The following is a 22,073-nucleotide window of genomic DNA, read 5'->3' as shown; positions in this document are numbered from 1 at the left end:
ATCAATGGAACAGGATAGAAAGCCCAGAGATAAACCCACGCACATATGGTCACCTTATTTTTGATAAAGGAGGCAAGAATAAACAATGGAGAAAAGACAGCATCTTCAATAAGTAGGGTTGGGAAAACTGGACAGCTACATGTAAAAGAATTAAATTAGAACACTTGCTAACACCATACACAAAAATAAACTGAAAATGGATTAAAGACCTAAATGTAAGGCCAAACACTATAAAACTCTTAGAGGAAACATAGGCAGAACACCCTATGACATATATCACAGCAAGATCCTTTTTGACCCACCTCCTAGAGAAATGGAAATAAAAACAAAAATAAACAAATGGGACCTAATTAAACTTAAAAGCTTTTGCACAGCAAAGGAAACCATAAACAAGACGAAAAGACAACCCTCAGAATGGGAGAAAATATTTGCAAATGAAGCAACTGACAAAAGATTAATCTCCAAAATATACAAGCAGCTCATACATCTCAATACCAAAAAAACAAACAATCCATTCAAAAAATCGGCAGAAGACCTAAATAGACATTTCTCCAAAGAAGACATACAGATGGCCAAGGGGCACATGAAAAGATGGTCAACATCACTAATCATTAGAGAAATACAAATCAAAACCTCACACCAGTTAGAATGGCCATCATCAAAAAATCTACAAACAATAAATGCTGGAGAGGGTGTGGAGAAAAGGGAACCCTCTTGCACTGTTTGTGGGAATGTAAATTGATACAGCCACTATGGAGAACAGTATGGAGGTGCCTTAAAAAACTAAAAATAGAGCTACCATATGACCCAGCAATCCCACTACTGGGCATATACCCTGAGAAAACCATAATTCAAAAAAGAGTCATGTACCACAATGTTCATTCAGCACTATTTACAATTGCCAGGACATGGAAGCAACCTAAATGTCCATCGACAGGGGAATGGATAAAGAAGATGTGGCGCATATATACAATGGACTATTACTCAGCCGTAAGAAGGAACGAAATTGAGTTATTTGTAGTGAGGTGGATGGATCTAGAGTCTGTCATACAGAATGAAGTAAGTCAGAAAGAGAAAAACAAATACCATATGCTAACGCATATATATGGAATCTAAAAAAATGGTACTGATGAACCTAGTGGCAGGGCAGGAATAAAGACGCAGACCTGGAGAACGGACTTGAGGACATGGGGGGGGGGAATGGGGAAGCTGGGATGAAGTGAGAGAGTAGCACTGACACATATACACTACCAAATGTAAAATGGATGGCTAGTGGGAAACTGCTGCATAGCACAGGGAGATCAGATCGATGCTTTGTGATGACCTAGAGGGATGGGATAGGGAGGGTGGGAGGGAGGCTCAAGAGGGAGGGGGAATGGGGATATATGTATACATATAGCTGATTCACTTTGTTGTACAGCAGAAACTAACCCAACATTGTAAAACAATTATACTCCAATAAAGATAAAAAAAAAAAAGAACATACACAAATAAAAGGATACATGTTGAACACATTAGAACACACCAGGGTGGGGTGGAGAAAAGAAGAATTGTGGCAATAAAGGGAAGATATAAATGAGTAAATAAAACCAGAGGAGGGCCTTCCCAGGATCAATGCACCTGGTCTAACTTCCACCTCTTAAACTCCAGGTAAAACCTCTGTAGCATCTGTCCAGTGTCTGGGCTTGAACTTCCTCCTGGGTCTTCCATCATCTCTGAAAAGGGAAGAGAGCAGAAACGGCTTCTTCCCATTCTCTAGACTCTCCATGACACTATTTCACAGATAGCTAACGGAATTTTAATGAACTTAATCACTGGCAGAATTGAGTCCAATTTTCATCTTTGTAATACAATTACATAATCCAAGAGCTTAAAAATGTAAATGGAAAATGACACCTCTAGGCACATATGTAAAAATTTTTGTTTCCTAACATATGAAAGGACAATAATAATTTCTGCTTTTAGGGTTATTTGAAATTCAAATGACATTATATATGTAAAATGCTTACCATAATACCTGGTGCAGGGTAAAGCACTCAATATGTAGTAGCTACATTAAGTGAAATTGTGGTAGAGAAATTGTTTTGAAGATGGTTAGTTGGAATTGTAAACATTTTTGCCTAAGAAACAATATTAAAAATGGAGATGGCTGTAAATCCAGTTAGATCCAAAAGACAATTTAGAATGTTAAATGATTTGAAATATTGCAGTCCTAACTAAACCACTGCTAATCAAATAACATTTATTAAGAGCCTGCTATGTACTATAGTAGGTGACTAATTTCCAATACGAGACAGTGTTTGGACCTCCAGAGGTTTCCCTGACTATTGCATGTGTAAGTTACTCCCAAACTGTGGTCTGAGGACAGGGGCCTCTGCAATCCATTTGCTAGTGGTCTGTGATTAGAAAAGAACAGTCACTGAGAATAGACATTCAGAAAATTTTATGGCAATTTGATGGAGTAATTTTATGTCTATTGAATCTAATAATTACAAAAATCAGATTTAATTTTTGGTAAGTTATTTATATTGTATTTTACAAAAGTTTTGGCCCATAATGGGTTAGGCAGTGGGTGTAAGAATAACATATCCTCAATGCAGACCACAGACAGTTTGAGAAGCACAGATGCAAAGTACGTCCCTACTGCAGTCACTCCATCAGATCACCCTCATTTATTTTCTTTGTAGAAATTACCAGTATCTGAAATTAACATGTTTATTGAATTTTGTTTGTTTGTTGAATTTTTATCTTGTCTCCTTCCTTCTACTAGAGGGTAATTTTGGGGAGGGGCAGTCTTTGTCTTAGTACTAACAATCAGAACACTGTCCAATGTACCCTAGACACTAAACAAATTTTAGTTGACCCAACAAGTGGGTTCAGTTTTAACTGCTGCTGTTAATACAACAACAAGAGTTGTCATTCAAGAGGCAGAGACCCTCAAAGCCCCATCCAGGTGTGGCTTCCAGCTGTCCTGAGGCTGCGAGAGGGGCCAGCGGCTCCCTCCTCCAAACAACAGGATTCAAATTTGTGACTCCCGAAAAACCTTCAGAATTTAATGAGTAATTAACTGCTTTGAATGACAAAGCTCTGCTCTCTGACCAATTAGCCTGCTAATTATAAACCTTTTTTAAGCTAAAGATTTAGATTAGACTATAGTGTTAATGTATTTGAGCTAAACACCCTATGTTCCTGTGGTAATGAACTCTATTTTTAAAAAGAGTTTCCACGTATTTGCAGACCATTTTCTAATTCAGACCGACCTCCCTTGCCCTATTAGTGTGAATTACAGATCCTTCACTGTCATGGTTAAACAGAGTAAGTTAATTTAGACCCCTGGATGACTAAAGCTGGGAGGATATTCTTAGTGGTTCTAATGACTGAATCTTGTGGTTTGCTGCGAGGACAGCATTAGGAGCTTCTATCGAAGTTAGAAAGGGGTGATGAAGAGATGTGTGTTCCAAGGGTTTAGGGGGACATGGGGGGAGAGACAGGAAATAGGAAAAAAAAAAAAACTGTTTTCCAATTACATAACAACAAATGCCGTGGCTATCCTTATAAAAGGTCAGAAGCACAGCAACTGAAGCTGTCACATAATAGAAAATTTGATGATAGTAACTAAGAAAACACAAAAGACAGCTAATCTCCCCCCTACTGCTAAAGCTGGCTGAGGTAGATCAATTTAGTCATGGTTGTTGTGAAGAAATTGCACTTGTTTGATGTTTCACCAGCTGATCATGTGGTTTCCTAGGAAACATCCTTTTTCACTTAAATCTAATTCTCCCACGTCGTGGGATCTGATGAGTCACTCAGCCTGGCTTTCTTCTCACTTCCTTCTACCCATTAAAGGGGACCCACCGGCTGGAAATCTACCAAATGAAATGAATTTATTAGTTCTTTTCACCTTTGTTCTTCACTTAACTCTTTTGCTTCTTCCTCATAAGTCTAACTGCTTCCCTGGTGTGAAGGGCCAGGGATAATGAAGAAGCCAGCAGGGCGCATGATGTGAGCCAGTGCTGGACAGCGAATTCCATCAATTTCTCAGTTATTAAACTGTATCTCAGCTTCTACCTTTAAATGGAAAGCATTACGTGCATAGAGACATTTTTGCCCTGTAACTTGTAGTGGAATTTGATGTCAGCTTAATTTTAGATTCCCAGTCACACTTTAATGTATGGTTATGAGAGAGAGAGAGAGACAGAGAGGGAGGGAACATATAAGTAAGAGAACTTATGCAGATGTTTTTATTCTTATTCGAAACAATTCATAGACGCATTGCCACAACAAATCTAGAACTTCAAGGTAATCAAAATATAATTTTAATTTGTGAAGTGCAGATATACGATATATATTTAATACAAATATATAAAAATTAAATATAAATATACACTATATAAACATATATTTAATATATTATCTATATCTAATAAAGATAAATATATAATTATATATAATATATAAATATATTTAATTTCTCTATGTGTAAATTAAAGTAGCGTGCTCACCCCTCCTAAATACGCTGAGCCACAGTTAATTGAGCTCACACATTCTAAGCAGAGCTGTCTCTTTGGTAACTGGGGAAGTGGCATAGACATGAGTGACAGAGAGAGGTCTGTCGAGATTCAGCATGACTAAAGAATTCTCAGAGCAAAACCTCACTGACTCTTTGCTCCAATGGCAGCTCATGGAAGGGCCTAGGCTGCAGACTGTAGGTACACCCTTACTGGCCTATGCTGAGTTAGCTGTATTGTCGTCTTCCGTTTTTGCTACACTCACTGGGCCTTTACTCTGTGCTCATTACTTTCCTTATGTTATCTCATGTGAGATAAGGTATGGTATTTTTACCTCCATTTTACAGATGAGAATAATCAAGGTCTAGAATTGGTAAACGCTTTGCCCAAAGTCACACAGCTTGGGGCAGTTTTAGCTCATTCTCAGCTCTGATGTCCATGATCTTTATAATTCTATTGAATACATTCTTTCTCTCATGGGCAAATGTATTGGTTTTCTTTAAGATGAGAGATTGTAGAGGCTATGAAAATGCCTGCATCCGAGCCATCAAGCTACTAAATTCACAAAAGCCATTGTAAATATATCCCAAGCCTAGATGGGTCTCACCAATATGGCTCAAAAAAAGCAGGATCAATATGGTTGGAAATTGAACTTTTGCAGTAAAGTTACCTTGGCAGAGTGCCTATCAGAGACTTGCTAACATAGCATCAGATAATCCTGAGAATGAGCTTTCACTCCTAGGATATGAGCAAAAAAAATACATTCTCAACCACCTCCTATGCTGAGATATCCTCATGCCGTTCGTTGTATCCCCATGGATCGAAGGAACTAGGTTAGAGCACATTTCATGGGTGCCTAGGAATAAAGCCACCTTTGGTTAAAATCATAACAATCTGCTCATTTATATCTGCTTCCCACTTCAGGCTTCTTTTTAAAAAAAAAAAAAATATATATATATATTTATTTGGCTGCGCTGGGTCTTAGTTGTGGCATGCAGGATCTTCATTGCCATGTGCGGGATCTTTGTTGTGGCACACGGGGATCTTTAGTTGCGGCATGAAGGATCTAGTTCCCTGACCAGGGATCGAACTTGGGCCCCCTGCATTGGGAGTGCAGGGTCTTAGCCACTGGACAACCAGCGAAGTCCCACACTTCAGGCTTCTTAGTAAACACTGATCTGATTAATGGGCTTCATTGATAAACTCTTGAAAACCAGTAGTCTAACTCCGTAACAATGCATAAGTTAGCTCTTTGTCCATTATGAACCGCCATAAACTTCAGTGACGTGCAACGATAAATCTGACTGTGGAGTAAAACTGCTCTAGGCTTGTATGATCTTGGATACGCTCACATGTCTGCAGCTGTCTAGACATCTAGGCTGCACTTGGTTAGGGAGCCTCTGTCTGCTCACATGTCTCTCATCCTTCTTCTGGGTCCAGTGGGCAGCCCAGGCCTGTTCTTTTCTTCCTGGTGACAGAGGCTCCAGAGCACAAGTATAAAGACATAAGGCCTGGTTGAGGTCAGAGTCAGAACTGACAGATCATCACTTTCAGAGTTCTATTGGCCACACGGAGCTGTATAGTAGAACCCAAAAGACGCGTACACTGCTCTCCACAGAGCACTGCAGCGCTCAATGGCAAAAGATGTGGCTACAGAGAGGATGCAGAATTGAGGTTGATCATGTAATCCACCAGAGAAAACGGACCACATTTTAAACTCTACATCTAACACTAATGGTGTGAAATTGGGCAATTTATTTATAATCTGAGTCTTAATTTCTTTCTTTCTTTTTTTTTTCCTTGTTAAACTGCACTATTCCTAGCACATGCAGTCCTTGTGAGAACTGAATGAGGAAAAGCACATGAAATTCCCCAACATGAAAATGGAAAAGTAGCTGCACTAGGGCTCCACAAAGCGCCATCTTCCTTCTTACTTTGACCAATGCGCTCCCTCGCTCACTCATTTCCTTTCAATGTTCCCATTTCAGAAATGTTCCCATATGATGTTCAAGGAGACTCCCTCCTGAGGTCAGGAGACTGCATTCCAAGAGTCTATATTCTTTGTTTTGTCTCATTTTAGGCCCTTATATGCTACCATATGACAACTAAGACTATACAAGCAATTATTTTCCAGGAGGCACAGATGTTGTTTGTTTCATTTGAGAAGCCAAGTCCTTATTGGTCCTGCTTTCAAGGTCCATTTCCCAGGAAACATTTTATCCACAGAACAATAAAGAGAAGCAAATGACATTATTAGTATCTAAAGACTCATTAAATTCTACTCAGTATTAAAATGTCCCAAACTCTCTAGAGAGTTCTGAATATAGATGTTCATTTAACCTTCCTTTAAATTGCAGTATTTGAATGGGAGACGGAATCAGATTTTGGTCAGCAAATGTTACATAACAGCTGCTTTCAGAGGGCTCTTGTCTGTTCCCATTTCTTTTGGATGTTTGCATTTGCAACTGTAAGAAGAAATCTTCTCTTGGATGTAAGTTTGCCTTTACCTTCAGGCTCAAACAGCTTCTCTCACTGCTTTTTGGTGACAGTCATTGGATAGGCCTCTGTGTCTTAAATTCCAGTAAAAATATCACAAACCCATCTGGAATCCATCAATGACAGCTTCTGTCATGGCAGATGTAAAAAAAGATTAAATCACAAAGAATAAGAAGCTTCGTGCATCTTTTGGGAGACCAGTCAGGATACCTTGTGACCTGGTTGAATCTGGAGGAGTTGTTTTTCTAAAGTTTATGTGTGTGAGTAGGCACAGATGTACTTTGCAGTGTGAGGATGACTCTGGATGTTTTGGAAGAAGGCCAGTAGCAGGCAGCTAAGCAACCAGCCAGGACCCTAGGGAAGTGGCAGTAGGAGGTATCCTTGGCCTCAAATATTGGGTGGATTGAGCATTGTAATGGGAAGTAGCAGCAGGGTATCTGCAGGTTCACAGAGGTATGTAGAGAAAGGGTGGACTTATCCTGTGGAGCAAGATTGGGACCCGGCTCAAAAACCAGGTCAAAAAAATTTACTAGACCTGGATGCAAGGTTAAAACTAGATTCACCACGTCATTACACTGATGCTCTCTGTTTTGATGCTGAACTGAACTGCTCTGACCCCCAACCCTATTACACGCTCAGGGTAGAAACACCTCTGCATACATGTGACTTCTCTTCCATCCATCTCCACCTCTGCATACATGTGACTTTTCTTCCATCCATCTCCACCTCTGCATACATGTGACTTCTCTTCCATCCATCTCCACCTCTGGTAGAGAATATTTGTCACCATTCACTCTGAGCACTGAGAACAAACAAAAGTGGGCTGTGGACCTCTTTACAACCTGAGCACTTCAAAAATCCCATAGGGCCTTAGAATAAAACAGAAAGTTGGAATTTCAAAGAGAACATAATTAAGTGACTACAGAGATGAGGTTGGGTTGTACAAGTGATGCTGAAGCTCCCAGGGATTAGTGAAAGTAGAAAACCATTTACCACTCAGAGGCCTGAAAGGGCAAGGAGAGGAAGCAGAGGCTGGTGAGAGCTGAAGCTGAGAACTTGAGACCACCTGACGTAAGGCCATTCTAGAGGTACTGGGTTCCTAATACAACTGAGACACTGAGGTGAGGAGACAGCTAGGGGATAAGTACCTTGACCTCTCTCTGTCCCAGACTCCTGCTAGGACAGCCCATTGGGGAACCCAATCAGAACCCAGAGGGTAAGGGAACCTTGGTGATGTAAGGGGTCAGACCTCGGGGGACCAGGGCCTAGCAGAGAAGGTAGGGTTTGGATATGAGGAAGGACAAGTGGAAAATGATGTAAAATGTAGGCCCTTGAAAATCATTTATTCTATCAGTCTGACTTCTCTTTTTCAAATAAATTACCCTCACTGCCTTTAAGCATCTTCTACTTATCAATGCTGAGGCCTTGGAGATGAAATATTTCATAAATACATTCATATCATTTTAATAATTTCTTAGTGTAGGATCTCAGAGATTTGTTTGCATTGCTAAAAAAAAAAAAAAAAAAAAGCAAAACCAAAAAGCAAATCTGTGGTGCTGACATGTAATATGATCTTCATTTCACTGAGAAGGAAGCTCGAAGACCCTGCAGGAGCTGAGACCTGGACATATCCTTAGAGTGACATCACAGTGAGGTCTGATGCTAAGGTTACAGAACTCCCCGATTGCCAGAACACTTCCGTGCTGCCATGAAACCCTGTGAATGCCATAGGACCAATGCAATGGGACCAATTCCATTCCTCATTTACTGACCTCACTTAATATGTCCCAGGCACTGTGCTAAGTGCACAGTAGGGAGAGAGTGGCAGTAAGACATCATAGAATCAGAAACTTTAATCCTTTTAAAGACCCACTTAAGAGTGTCTGCCATCTGCATACTGCTGGTGTGCCAATGATATTTTGCCTATTTTTACAATAGTGGAAAAGCTAGCATTTACTCATTTGCTTCAATAATCTTCTCCCTTCTCTATTTTAGGTCCTTCTATGATATCATTTTAACTCCTTCTCTTTCTCCATCTCTTCCTTCCTACCCACACCCCCAGCCCCATCTGCCTTCCCACAGTACTGAAAGCCAGTAGTTCCCAGGGGAAGCACTGCACCAGGATGAGGTTGCCTCTTGACACAAGGGATTCGAGATATCATTTTTGCTCTGAGACATTGGTCCTCTGGTTATAACACTACCTAGCTAATTACCAAGCATCTCCAGGTACTTGGCATGGAAACAGGCAAATTACACACATGATCTCCTTTAATTTGTTCCTATGCGTAAAATTTATTTGCACACATCAGTTCTTTGCTTATAGTGCTGCTGCCACCAAAATGATTAGTGTCATGAAACTGACAAGAAGCAAATCATCCTAATTTCTAACTTTGATGGCACTAAGTCTCAGTCTTCTCAGGTCTACGTGGTTCTCATTTGTTTGAACGCACGCAAGCCTGAATATAAAATCAAGTAAAAATGGCTAAGTGGGGAGGAAAGGCTTGAAAAGGGAAAATGAGACATCACATGGCATATGTTAGACTAACCTTGAACGAGTTTCATGAACACACATAACAGTGAAAGAAAGGCAGCATGTAATCTAAGCCTGAATACTTGGTAAATCCCCCACTCTGTTATTCTGAAGCAGATCTCTGATGGGATTATATTCCTTTCCTTCTGTCTTGAGCCCTCTTTCCCTCTGTCTTGAGCCCTCTTTCCCTGAAACACCTCTTTTTTTTTTCCCTGCCACTTTTTTTCTGCACTTTTTAAAAACCAACCTTGGCTTTGGGGAGGGTTTCCCCAGCAACTCTGGGAGAAGTTGCATTCAGTTACAGAACCATGGAAGTTTAGAGTCAGGAAGTAGTTTGGAAATCATCTAGTTGATCTTCCTCACCTCACCTATTAAGAACCCATAGTCTAGCAATGCAGAAATAGAAATTTCCATGATGATGGAAAATTTCCATATATGCACTGTCTGAAATGGTAGCCACTAGCCACATGTAGCTATTGTACACCTGAAATATGGTTAGTGTGACTGAATTCTAAATTTTATTTGCCTTTAATTTTAATTCAGAGAGCCACATAGGGATAGAGGCTACCATATGGCATAGTGGAGATCTAGAAAGTTCTTGGATTGTACCCAGTGTCACATAGCTTTAAAGTAGAAGAATTCACCTGATTGTACAGGCCTATGACTCAGTGCAGGGGTCTTTAATGGTTTTCAAATACTGGAGTAAATCAACCAACTAAGCCCAGCATGCATAATTAAGGTACAGGGGAGAAGTGTCAGCTGCCTTGGCAACGACAAAGTAACATGGGAGCTGTCAGAATCTGGTAGGGCAAGAGGAAGAGGCGTCCACCAATAGCTTCATCTTATGTTGTACCAGATATGATGCTCACACTGATGAAAAGAAAAATAAGTTTGGATGTATTTTAAAATTTTTATAAAGACAGCTGAAATGGAAGCTAAAATATTTATAGAACCATAAAAATTAGGAGATGGGGGAACAAGAAAGACAAGATTGAATGGTTATAAGAATGTTGAATTTACTATTGAGCAGGAAGTTAATATACAGTGTCCTAAAATGGACAAATTAAAGAATAAATAAGCATGAACGGTCACAACATCTCTGAGCGGAAGAGGTGAAAGCTGTCTCTGCGGATGGGGCAATGAGTAGGGAGGGATGCATAGACACAGTGAGTTAACACTTCTCTGCATTTTATTATTTTGGGCTATGTTCATGCTTTTTATTTCTTAAATAAATAAAAGCTATTTCTATGAGCTTCATGGGTTTGAAATTAGGGCAGAAAATATATTTATCAGAATTTTCTTTTTTTTAATGGAGGGATGCTCGGAAACAACACTGCACTGAAGGCACAATTAAGTAGATCACTGCTTTTCCTCATGCATTTAGCCAGACGTACAAAAATATTTACCCACAGAATCATTTGTATTTGTCTAATATATAAAGCCAGTGATTTTTGTCTGGCAGTCTCAGTCTCTGGCTGCAGTAAGTTAGATCTTCTAAACAGTTATTCAGTGCAGTCAGAATAAGATGAATCAGGCTGAATATCACACAAATTCAAACGCAGCTCTTAACACACTCCAGTCAAAGAACAGCAAATATAAAGGCAGATGTGATCTTGCCTATTAGAATATCCCAGGAAAAAGTGTTCCCAGCCTGTCTTTTTGACACACATGCTGATACTGAATGGGGGTAGAACAAGAAGGCACTCACTTATGAGAGTTACGGGAAAGGAGGCAGAGATGCCCAGGTTGTGGCAATTAGAGCCCTTTTTTTATTGGCGGGGTGGGGGGAGGGGTTTGGGGCCATCAAACAGCAGGTTTTTTTGGGCGAGAACTCAGCTCGGGAGCTGGGTGTTGCAGAGCCTGCTGGGTCCTGGGCTGCCGCAGCGGCGACTGCGGCAGCTCGTGCCTATGTTTCTCCTCCTTGAGGCGCTTGCGATGCTGCTTCTCCCGGTCCTGCAGCAGCTTCCGGAGGCGGGCATTGCTCGGGTCCACGTGGTACCCCAGGCGCTCCTGGGCCCCAGCTTGGAGCTCCTCCTTCTCCCTCCGCTCCTGCTGCCGCCGCCGGCGATTCTCACTCCTCTGGGGCATCTTGGCCATGCGCTCTTCCATGAGCTGCTCCCCGGTTGACGCTGCTGCACCCGCAGGGACTCCCGCTTGGCCCCCAGGCTCGGGTACCATTCGCGCCCCTCAGCCTGCGGCGTCTGCAGCTGTTTCCGCAGTGGGCGCAAGAAAGCCACCCTGGAGGCGGCGCCAGTCCGCGTGAACTGCAGAGCCGCGTAGCGCGGCCCCAGCTGCCAGCGAAGGGTCAGCGGGTCATCCAGGTCTGGCCACCGGACTCCTGGGGTCCAGGCCCAGGGTGGTCACCAGGCCGAGCAAGCTGTGCGCCTCCGCACGGGCGCCGCCATCTTGCCCGTTAAAATCCACTTTTGAGCTGGGTGTTGAGAATTATGGACACCTGGCTGTAGATAAGAGCTGAGGATAAGCAGCTGACCTTCTGCAGAGCTGTTGTACACAGACTGAGGGGCCAGAATGTGGTGAGTCACAGAACCTAACAAGGCATGGACATCTGGGCAAACGATACAGTTCATGGGCGGGGGAGCAGACTGGTTAGACTAAATGGAAGACTAGACCCCAGCCAGCCAGCGGGCGTGTAGAAACGCCTTGCCCAGCACCGTCAGACTGCTCAATCCATCCCTCCTCTGCAGGAGCTCACTCTCCAAGTTTACACCTGAGAAGAGGTAAGTGGGGAACAAATGGGGTGTACCATAGTGTGTTCCCCTGGGCAATAACCCCTGACCTTCTGACCATGGTCTGATAAGACTCTAGGTGTCATGATGAATTTATTCCTATATGATCCTCGTACTTAACTTTAGCATTTCTATTTTCTTTTTTTAAAAAATAAATTTATTTATTTATTTTTGGCTGTGTTGGGTCTTTGTTTCTGTGCGAGGGCTTTCTCTAGTTGCAGCGAGCGGGGGCCACTCTTCATCGCGGTGCGCGGGCCTCTCACTATCGCGGCCTCTCTTTTTGTGGAGCACGGGCTCCAGACGCGCAGGCTCAGTAGCTATGGCTCACGGGCCCAGTTGCTCCGCGGCATGTGGGATCTTCCCAGACCAGGGCTCGAACCCGTGTCCCCTGCATTGGCAGGCGGACTCTCAACCGCTGCACCACCAGGGAAGCCCCTGGCATTTCTATTTTCAAGTCTCATTTCCTAAAATTTCATTTTGAGTCATTTCACATTCTTGAATATGATCCATACTGTAAACCTCCTGAAAAGTCATTGTACCTCTGTGGTCTAAGATGGTGCAGGATTCTCTCCATCTAGGCTTTATCAGGGCAAAGAAAATAAAAGCAATGTTAGTTGCTCTCATTCCGTAGTATAAATGAATTCTGGACACAGACTAGTCCAAGGGTTTTCTATGCCTGACAGGCCTAGAAAGAGGAACATTCATCTCAAGGATTTCATCCTCCTTCCTACTTTGACTGTGCACTGCCCGTCTCACTAACCCAATAGACATACTTCTTAGGCTCCAACCCCAGATTTTTGCCAAAAATTCCCAAGGAAACTGTAAGCTAGCCCTATACAGGATCTAGACCTGCTTGACCTCATCCAGTTTCTTTCTTTTTTTTTTTTTTTACATCTTTATTGGAGTATAATTGCTTTAAAATGATGTGTTAGCTTCTGCTTTATAACAAAGAGATACGTATACATATATCCCCATATATCTTACCTCTTACGTCTCCCTCCCACCCTCCCTATCCCGCCCCTCTAGGTGGTCACAAAGCAATGAGCTAATTTCCCTATGCTATGTGGCTGCTTCCCACTAGCTATCAGTTTTACATTTGGTAGTGTATATACGTCCATGCTACTCTGTCTCACTTCGTCCCAGCTTACCCTTCCCCCTCTCCGTGTGCTCAAATCTATTCTCTATGTCTGCGTCTTTATTCCTGTCCTGCCCCTAGGTTCTTCAGAAACTTTTTTTTTTTTTTAGATTCCATATATATGTGTTAGCATACGGTATTTGTTTTTCTCTTTCTGACTTATTTCACTCTGTATGACAGATTCTAGGTCCATCCACCTCAATACAAATAACTCAAATTCGTTTCGTTTTATGGCTGAATAATATTCCATTGTATACATGTGCCACATCTTCTTTTATCCATTCATCTGTCGATGGACACAGGTTGCTTCCATGTCCTGGCTATTGTAAGTAGTGCTGCAGTGAACATTGTGGTACATGTCTCTTTTTGAATTATGGTTTTCTCAGGGTATATGCCTAGTAGTGGGATTGCTGGGTCATATGGTAGTTCTATTTTTAGTTTTTAAAGGAAGCTCCATACTGTTCTCCATAGTGGCTGCATCAATTTACATTCCCACCAAGAGTGCAAGAGGGTTCCCATTTCTCCACACCCTCTCCAGCATTTATTGCTTGTAAATTTTTTGATGATGGCCATTCTGACCAGTGTGAGGTAATACCTCATTGTAGTTTTGATTTGCATTTCTCTAATGATTAGTGATGCTGAGCATTCTTTCATGTGTTTGTTGGCAATCTGTATATCTTTTTTGGAGAAATGTCTATTTAGGTCTTCTGTCCATTTTTGGATTGGGTTGTTTTTTTTTTGATATGGAGCTGCATGAGCCGCTTGTAAATTTTGGAGATTAATCCTTTGTCAGTTGCTTCATTTGCAAATATTTTCTCCCATTCTGAGGGTTGTCTTTTAGTCTTGTTTAAGTTTTCCTTTGCTTTGCAAAAGCTTTTAAGTTTAATTAGGTCCCATTTGTTAATTTTTTTTTTATTTCCATTTCTCTAGGAGGTGTGTCAAAAAGGATCTTGCTGTGATTTATGTCATAGAGTGTTCTGACTATGTTTTCCTCTAGGAGTTTTATAGTGTCTGGCCTTATGTTTAGGTCTTTAATCCATTTTGAGTTTATTTTTGTGTATGGTGTTAGGGAGCGTTCTACTTTCTTTCTTTTACATGTAGCTCTCCAGTTTTCAAAGCACCACTTATTGAAGATGCTGTCTTTTCTCCATTGTATATTCTTGTCTCCTTTATCAAAAATAAGGTGACCTTATGTGCGTGGGTTTATCTCTGAGCTTTTTATCCTGTTCCATTGATCTGTATTTCTGTCTTTGTGCCAGTACCATACTGTCTTGATTACTGTAGCTTTGTAGTATAGTCTGAAGTCAGGGAGCCTGATTCCTCCAGCTCCATTTTTCTTTCTCAAGATTGCTTTGGCTATTCGGGGTCTCTTGTGTTTTCATACAAATTGTGAAATTTTTTGTTCTAGTTCTGTGAAAAATGCCATTGGTAGTTTGATAGGGATTACATTGAATATGTAGACTGCTTTGAGTAGTATAGTCATTTTCATAATGTTGATTCTTCCACTGCAAGAACATGGTATATCTCTCCATCTCTTTGTATCAACTTTAATTTCTTGCATCAGTATCTTGTAGTTTTCTGCGTAGAGGTTTTTGTCTCCTTAGGTAGGTTTATTCCTAGGTGTTTTATTCTTTTTGTCGCAATGGTGAATGGGAGTGTTTCCTTAATTTCTCTTTCAGCTTTTTCATCATTAGTGTATAGGAGTGCAAGAGATTTCTGTGCATTAATTTTGTATCCTGCTACTTTACCAAATTCATTGATTAGCTCTAGTAGTTTTCTGGTGGCATTTTTAGGATTCTCTAGGTATAGTATCATGTCATCTGCAAACAGTGACAGCTTTACTTCTCTTCCAATTTGGATTCCTTTTATTTCTTTTTCTTCTCTGATTGCTGCGGCTAATACTTCCAAAACTATGTTGAATAACACAGTGGTGAGAGTGGACAGCCATGTCTTGTTCCTGATCTTAGAGGAAATGGTTTCAGGTTTTCACCATTGAGAATGATGTTCGCTGTGGGTTTGTCATATATGGCCTTTATTATGTTCAGGTAAGTTCCCTCTGTGCCTACGTTCTGGAGGGTTTTTATCATAAATGGGTGTTGAATTTTGTAGAAAGCTTTTTCTGCATCTACTGAGATGATCATATGGTTTTTCTCATTCAGTTTGTTAATATGGTGTGTCACGTTGATTGATTTGAGTATATTGAAGAATACTTGCATTCCTGGGATAAACCCCACTTGATCATGGTGTATGATCCTTTTAATGTGCTGTTGGATTCTGTTTGCTAGTATTTTGTTGAGGATTTTTGCATCTCTGTTCATCAGTGATATTGGTCTGTAATTTTCTTTTTTTGTGACATCTTTGGTTTTGGTATCAGGGTGATGGTGGCCTCGTAGAATGAGTTTGGAAGTGTTCCTTCCTCTGTAATTTTTTGGAAGAGTTTAAGAAGGATGGGAGTTAGCTCTTCTCTAAATGTTTGACAGAATTCGCCTGTGAAGCCATCTTGTCCTGGGCTTTGTTTGTTGGAAGATTTTTAATCACAGTCTCAATTTCAGTGCTTGTGATTGGTCTGTTTATATTTTCTGTTTTCTCTTGGTTCAGTCTCGGAAGGTTGTGCTTTTCTAAGAATTTGTCCATTTCTTCCAGTTTGTCCATTTTATCGGCCTGTAGTTGCTTGTAGTAATCTCTCATGATCCTTTGTATTTCTGCAGTACCAGTTGTTACTTTTCCTTTTTCATTTCTAATTCTGTTGATTTGAGTCTTCTCCCTTTTTTTCTTGATGAGTCTGGCTAATGGTGTATCAATTTTGTTTATTTTCTCAAAGAACCAGCTGTTAGTTGTATTGATCTTTGCTATTGTTTCCTTCATTTCTTTTTTATTTATTTCTGATCTGATCTTTATGATTTCTTTCCTTCTGCTAAGTTGGGGTTTTTTGGTTCTTCTTTCTCTAATTGCTTTAGGTGTAAAGTTAGTTGTTTATTTGAGATGTTTCTTGTTTCTTGAGGTAGGATTGTAGTGCTATAAACATCCCTCTTAGAACTGCTTTTGCTGCATCCCATAGGTTTTGGGTCGTTGTGTTTTCCTTGTCATTTGTGTCTAGGTATTTTTTGATTTCCTCTTTGATTTCCTCAGTGATCTCTTGGTTATTTAGTAGTGTATTATTTAGCCTCCATGTGTTTGTATATTTTACAGATTTTTTTTCCTGTAATTGATATCTACTCTCATAGCATAGTGGTTGGAAAAGATACTTGATACAATTTCAATTTTCTTAAATTTACCAAGGCTTGATTTGTGACCCAAGATATGATCTATCCTGGAGAGTGTTCCAGGAGCACTTGAGAAGAAAGTGTATTCTGCTGTTTTTGGATGGAATGTCCCGTAAATATCAATTAAGTCCATCTTATTTAATGTATCATTTAAAGCTTGTGTTTCCTTATTTATTTTCATTTTGGATGATCTGTCCATTGGTGAAAGTGGGATGGTAAAGTCCCCTACTATGATTGTGTTACTGTCGATTTCCTCTTTTATGGCTGTTAGCATTTGCCTTATGTACTTAGGTGCTCCTATCTTGGATGCATAAATATTTACACTTGTTTTATCTTCTTGTTGGATTGATCCCTTGATCATTATGTAGTGTCCTTCTTTGTCTCTTGTAATAGTCTTTATTTTAAAGTCTATTTTGTCTGATATGAAAATTGCTACTCCAGCTTTCTTTTCATTTCCATTTGCATGGAGTGTCTTTTCCATCCCCTCACTTTCAGTCTGTATGTGTCCCTAGGTCTGAAGTGGGTCTCTTATAGACAGCATATATACGGGTCTTGTTTTTGTATCCATTCAGCTTTTCTGTGTCTTTTGGTTGGAGCATTTAATCCATTTACATTTAAGGTAGCTATCGATATGTGTGTTCCTTTTACCATTTTCTTAATTGTTTTGGATTTGTTATTGTAGGTCGCTTCCTTCTCTTGTGTTTCCTGCCTAGAAAAGTGCCTTTAGGATTTGTTGTAAGGCTGGTTTGGTGGTGCTGAATTCTCTTAGGTTTTGCTTGTCTGTAAAGGATTTAATTTCTCCATCGAATCTGAATGAGATACTTGCTTGATAGAGTACTGTTGGTTGTAGGTTTTTCCCTTTCATCACTTTAAATATGTCCTGCTACTCCCTTCTGGCTTGCAGAGTTTCTGCTGAAAGATCAGCTGTTAACCTTACAGGGATTCCCTTGTATGTTATTTGTTGTTTTTCCCTTGCTGCTTTTAATATTTTATCTTTGTATTTAATTTTTGATAATTTGATCAATATGTGTCTTGGCATATATGTCTTGGCATGTTTCTCCTTGAATTTATCCTGTATGGGACTCTCTGCACTTCCTGGACTTGATTGACTATTTCCTTTCCCATATTAGGGAAGTTTTCAACTATAATCTCTTCAAATATTTTCTCAGTCCCTTTCTTTTTCTCTTCTTCTTCTGAAACCCCTATAATTCGAATGTTGGTGCATTTAATGTTGTCCCAGTGGTCTCTGAGACTGTCCTCAATTGGTTTCATTCTTTTTTCTTTATGCTGCTCTGCGGTAGTTATTTCCACTATTTTATCTTCCAGGTCACTTATCTGTTCTTCTGCCTCAGTTATTCTGCTATTGATTCCTCGTAGAGAATTTTTAATATTTATTGTGTTGTTCATCATTGTTTGTTTGCTCTTTAGTTCTTCTAGGTCCTTGTTAAACATTTCTTGTATTTTCTCCATTCTATTTCCAAGATTTTGGATCACCCCTGAATTGTTTTTCAGGTAGACTGCCTATTTCCTCTTCATTTGTTTGGTCTCGTGGGTTTTTACCTTGCTCTTTTATCTGCTATGTGTTTCTCTGTCTTCTCAGTTTGCTTAACTTACTGTGTTTGGGGTTTCCTTTTTGCAGGCTGTGGGTTTGTAGTTCCCGTTGTTTTTGGTGTCTGCCCCCAGTGGCTAAGGTTCGTTTAGTGGGTTGTGTAGGCATCCTGGTGGAGGGAACTAGTGCCTGTGTTCTGGTGGATGAGGCTGGATCTTGTCTTTCTAGTGGGCAGGACCGTGTCCGGTGGTTTATTTTGGGGTGTCTGTGACCTTATTATGATTTTAGGCAGCATCTCTGATTTAGAGAGGGGTTGTGTTCCTGTCTTGCTAGTTGTTTGGCATAGGGTGTCCAGCACTGTAGCTTGCTGGTCTTTGAGTGGAGCTCGGTCTTAGCGTTGAGATGGAGATCTCTGGGAGAGCTTTCACTATTTGATATTACTTGGAGCCAGGAGGTCTCTGGTGGACCAATGTCCTGAACTCGGCTCTCCCACCTCAGAGGCACAGGCCTGACATCTGGCCGGAGCACCCAGACCCTGTCAGCCACATGGCTCTGAAGAAAAGGGAGAAAGAAAGAGAGAGAGAGAAAGAAAGAGAGAAAGAGAAAAAGAAAGAGAGAAAGAAAGAAGGAAAATAAAGTTATTAAAAAATTAAAAATTATTAAAAATTATAAATATTAAAATGTAATAAAAAAAAGAAAGAATGAAAGAAGAGAGCAACCAAACGAAAAAACAAATCCACCAATGATAACAAGCACTAAAAACTGTACTAAAAAAAAAAAAAAAAGGGCAGACAGAACCCTAGGACAAATGGTCAAAGCAAAGCTATACAGAGGAAATCACACAAATTCCACCGCCTCAATTTTGGGATGATTCGTTGTCTATTCAGGTATTCCAGAGATGCAGAGTACATCAAGTTGATTGTGGACGTATAATCCGCTGCTCCTGAGGCTACTGGGAGAAACTTCCCTTTCTCTTCTTTGTTCGCACAGCTCCTGGGGTTCAGCTTTGGATTTGGCCCCGCCACTGTGTGTAGGTCACCTGAGGGCATCTGTTCTTCGCTCAGACAGGACGGGGTTAATGTAGCAGCTGATTAGGGGGCTCTGGCTCACTTAGGCCCGGGGGAAGGAGAGGTACCGAATACGGGGCGAGTCTGTGGCGGCAGAGGCCAGCGTGACGTTGCACCAGCCTGAGGTGTGCCATGTGTTCTCCCGGGGAAGTTGTCCCTGGATCATGGGACCCTGGCAGTGGCAGGCTGTACTGACTCCCGGGAGGGGAGGTGTGGAGAGTGACCTGTGCTTGCACACAGGCTTCTTGGTGGCTGCAGCAGCAGCCTTAGTATTTCACGTCCGTCTCTGGTGTCTGCACTGACACCTGAGGCTCATGCCTGTCTCTGGAGCTCGTTTAGGCAGTGCTCTGAATCCCCTCTCCTCATGCACCCGGAAACAACTGTCTCTTGCCTCTTAGGCAGTTCCAGACTTTTTCCCGGACTCCCTCCCAGCTAGCTGTGGCACACTATCCCCCCCTTCAGGCTGTGTTCACACAGCCAACCCCTGTCCTCTCCCTGGTGTCTGACCTCTGAAAGCTGGAGTCTCAGCTCCCAGCCCCCACCTGCCCCTTGGGTGAGCAGACAAGCCTCTCAGGCTGGTGAGTGCTGGTCGGCTCCAGTCCTCTGTGCGGGAATCTCTCAGCCTTGCTCTCTGCACCTCTGTTGCTGTGCTCTCCTCTGTGTCTCTGAAGCTTCCCCCCAGCACCACCACCCCCTGTCTCTGTCAGTGAAGGGGCTTCCTAGTGTGTGGAAACTTTTCCTCCTTCACAGCTCCCTTCCAGCGGTGCAGGTCCCATCCCTATTCTTTTGTCTCTGTTTTTTGTTTTTCTTTTACCCTACCCATTTATGTGGGGAGTTTCTTGCCTTTTGGGAAGTCTGAGGTCTTCTCCCAGCGTTCAGTAGGTGTTCTGTAGGAGTTATTCCACATGTACGTGTATTTCTGATGTATTTGTGGTGAGGAAGGTGATCTCCACGTCTTACTCCTCTGCCGTCTTGAAGGTCTCCCCTCCCTCATCCAGTTTCTGTAGATCCTTTCTATCAAGTGTGGATCTTCCTTCCAGAAACCCCCTTGCTTCCATTTTGGCCTCATTGCCCTTGAAGAATGCCAAGAATTACCATGGGTGTCCTACTTACTTCAAAACTGAGTTCACAAAAAGTCATGCTTACTGTCTTAGTCTTCTCAGGCTGTCATGACAAAATACAACAGACTGGGTGCCTTAAACAACAGATTTTAATTCTTTTACAGTTCTGGAGGCTGGAAAGTCCAAGATCAAGATGTCAACTAATTGATTTCTGGTTTAGCTCTCTTCCTGGCTTGCATATGGTTGCCTTCTCGCTATGTCCTCACATGGTCTTTCCTCTGTGCAGGCACATGGAGGGGGACAGAAATAGCTCTCTCTCTTCCCCTTCTTATAAGGCCACTAATGACATCATAAGGGCCCCACCCTCATGACTAATTAAACCCTAATTTCCACCCAAAGGCCGCATATCCAAATACCATCACACTGGAGATTAGGCTTCAATATATGAATCTGTGGGGGAAAACAAACATTTAGTCCAAAACATTCCACCCCTAGCCCCCTTCTCCAAATTTATGTCTTTCTCTCACACAAAATACATTCATTCCATCTCAACAGTCCCCAAAGTTTTCACTCTTTCCAGCATCAACTCTAAAGTCTGAAGTCCAAAATCTCATCTAAATATAATCTAAGTTAGACATAAGTGAGACTGAAGGTATAATTCATCCTGAGGCAGAATTCCCCTCCAGCTGTGAATCTGTCAAACAAGACAAATTATGCACTTCCAAAATACAATAATGGTACAGGAATAGGTTAGACATTCCCATCCCACAGGAGAAATAATAAAGAAGTAAAGGGTGACAGGTCCCAAGAAGATCCAAAACCTAGCAAGGCAGATTCCACCTCATCTTAAGGCTCGAGAATAATCCTCTTTGGTTCAATGCTCTGACCCGCTGGGGTGGCAGTTCCATCTTCTAGACCCATGGTCCCATCTTCAGACCCCCTGGGGTTGATAGTCCATTCCTCAAGGCTCTGCCAGGTGGCAGTAAGCTCCCAAGGATGGAGCAGCCCTGTCCCCAAGGCTCTGGACAGCACCCAGTACAGTGGAGGCAGTCCTGGTCATCTCTGAATCCCCTTCAGGATCAGTCTTTTCTTTTCTCAAAGCATGGTGCACATTCACAGCTGAGCAGCTGTATGGTTCAGTCCTGTAAGATCAAAGAATTTTGACAATTTCTTGTTTTTTTCTGTCCCCTTTATTACCAGATGGTAGTGTTTCACTTGTATAATCCCATCTCTATTCCTGGCTTCTGCTGAGATGGCGGCTTAAGTTCATGGATGGTACCCATGATCTCTTTTTCAAACGGTTGTTCAGTCATCCTCTTAGTGTTCTCTTCAGAACAAACTTTCTCATTTTTTTGCAGTATGGATAAACTAATAATTTTGCAATATCTGCATGTTCTGGTTCATTTTCGCTTAACTATTCTATCTTCATCCCACTTCTTTTGCATTTTACTATAAGCAGTAAGGGAGACCCAGGCCACACCTTCAATACTTTGCTTAGAAAACTCCTCTGCTAAATATCTGATTTCATCACTCACAAATTCTCTCTTCCACAAAACACTAGAACACATTTTAGCCACGTCCTTTACTACCTTATAACAAGGATCTCCTTTCTTCCAGTTTCCAATAACATGTTCCCCATTTCCAAACAAGCTTTCACCAGAATTGCCTTTGGCTTCCATATTTCTAGCACAGACCTCAAAACACTGCCAGCCTCTAC

The 22,073-nt window shown here is 41.4% G+C and overlaps 1 pseudogene across 1 annotated transcript; it reads right to left on the bottom strand.

The window, feature by feature from the left end:
• Nucleotides 1-10,869: 10,869 nt before the first annotated feature.
• LOC309608501 (large ribosomal subunit protein mL64 pseudogene) lies at nt 10,870-11,939 on the bottom strand (annotated as a pseudogene). Its single transcript has one exon. The product of its transcript is annotated as a large ribosomal subunit protein mL64 pseudogene (transcript).
• Between the last annotated feature and the right edge of the window lie 10,134 nt (nt 11,940-22,073).

Source organism: Balaenoptera borealis (assembly GCF_965194805.1).
Source record: "Balaenoptera borealis genome assembly, chromosome: 12".
NCBI lineage: Eukaryota > Metazoa > Chordata > Mammalia > Artiodactyla > Balaenopteridae > Balaenoptera > Balaenoptera borealis.
The sequence above is the reverse complement of the archived record's forward strand: the minus strand, read 5'-3'. Positions and strand labels throughout refer to the sequence as shown.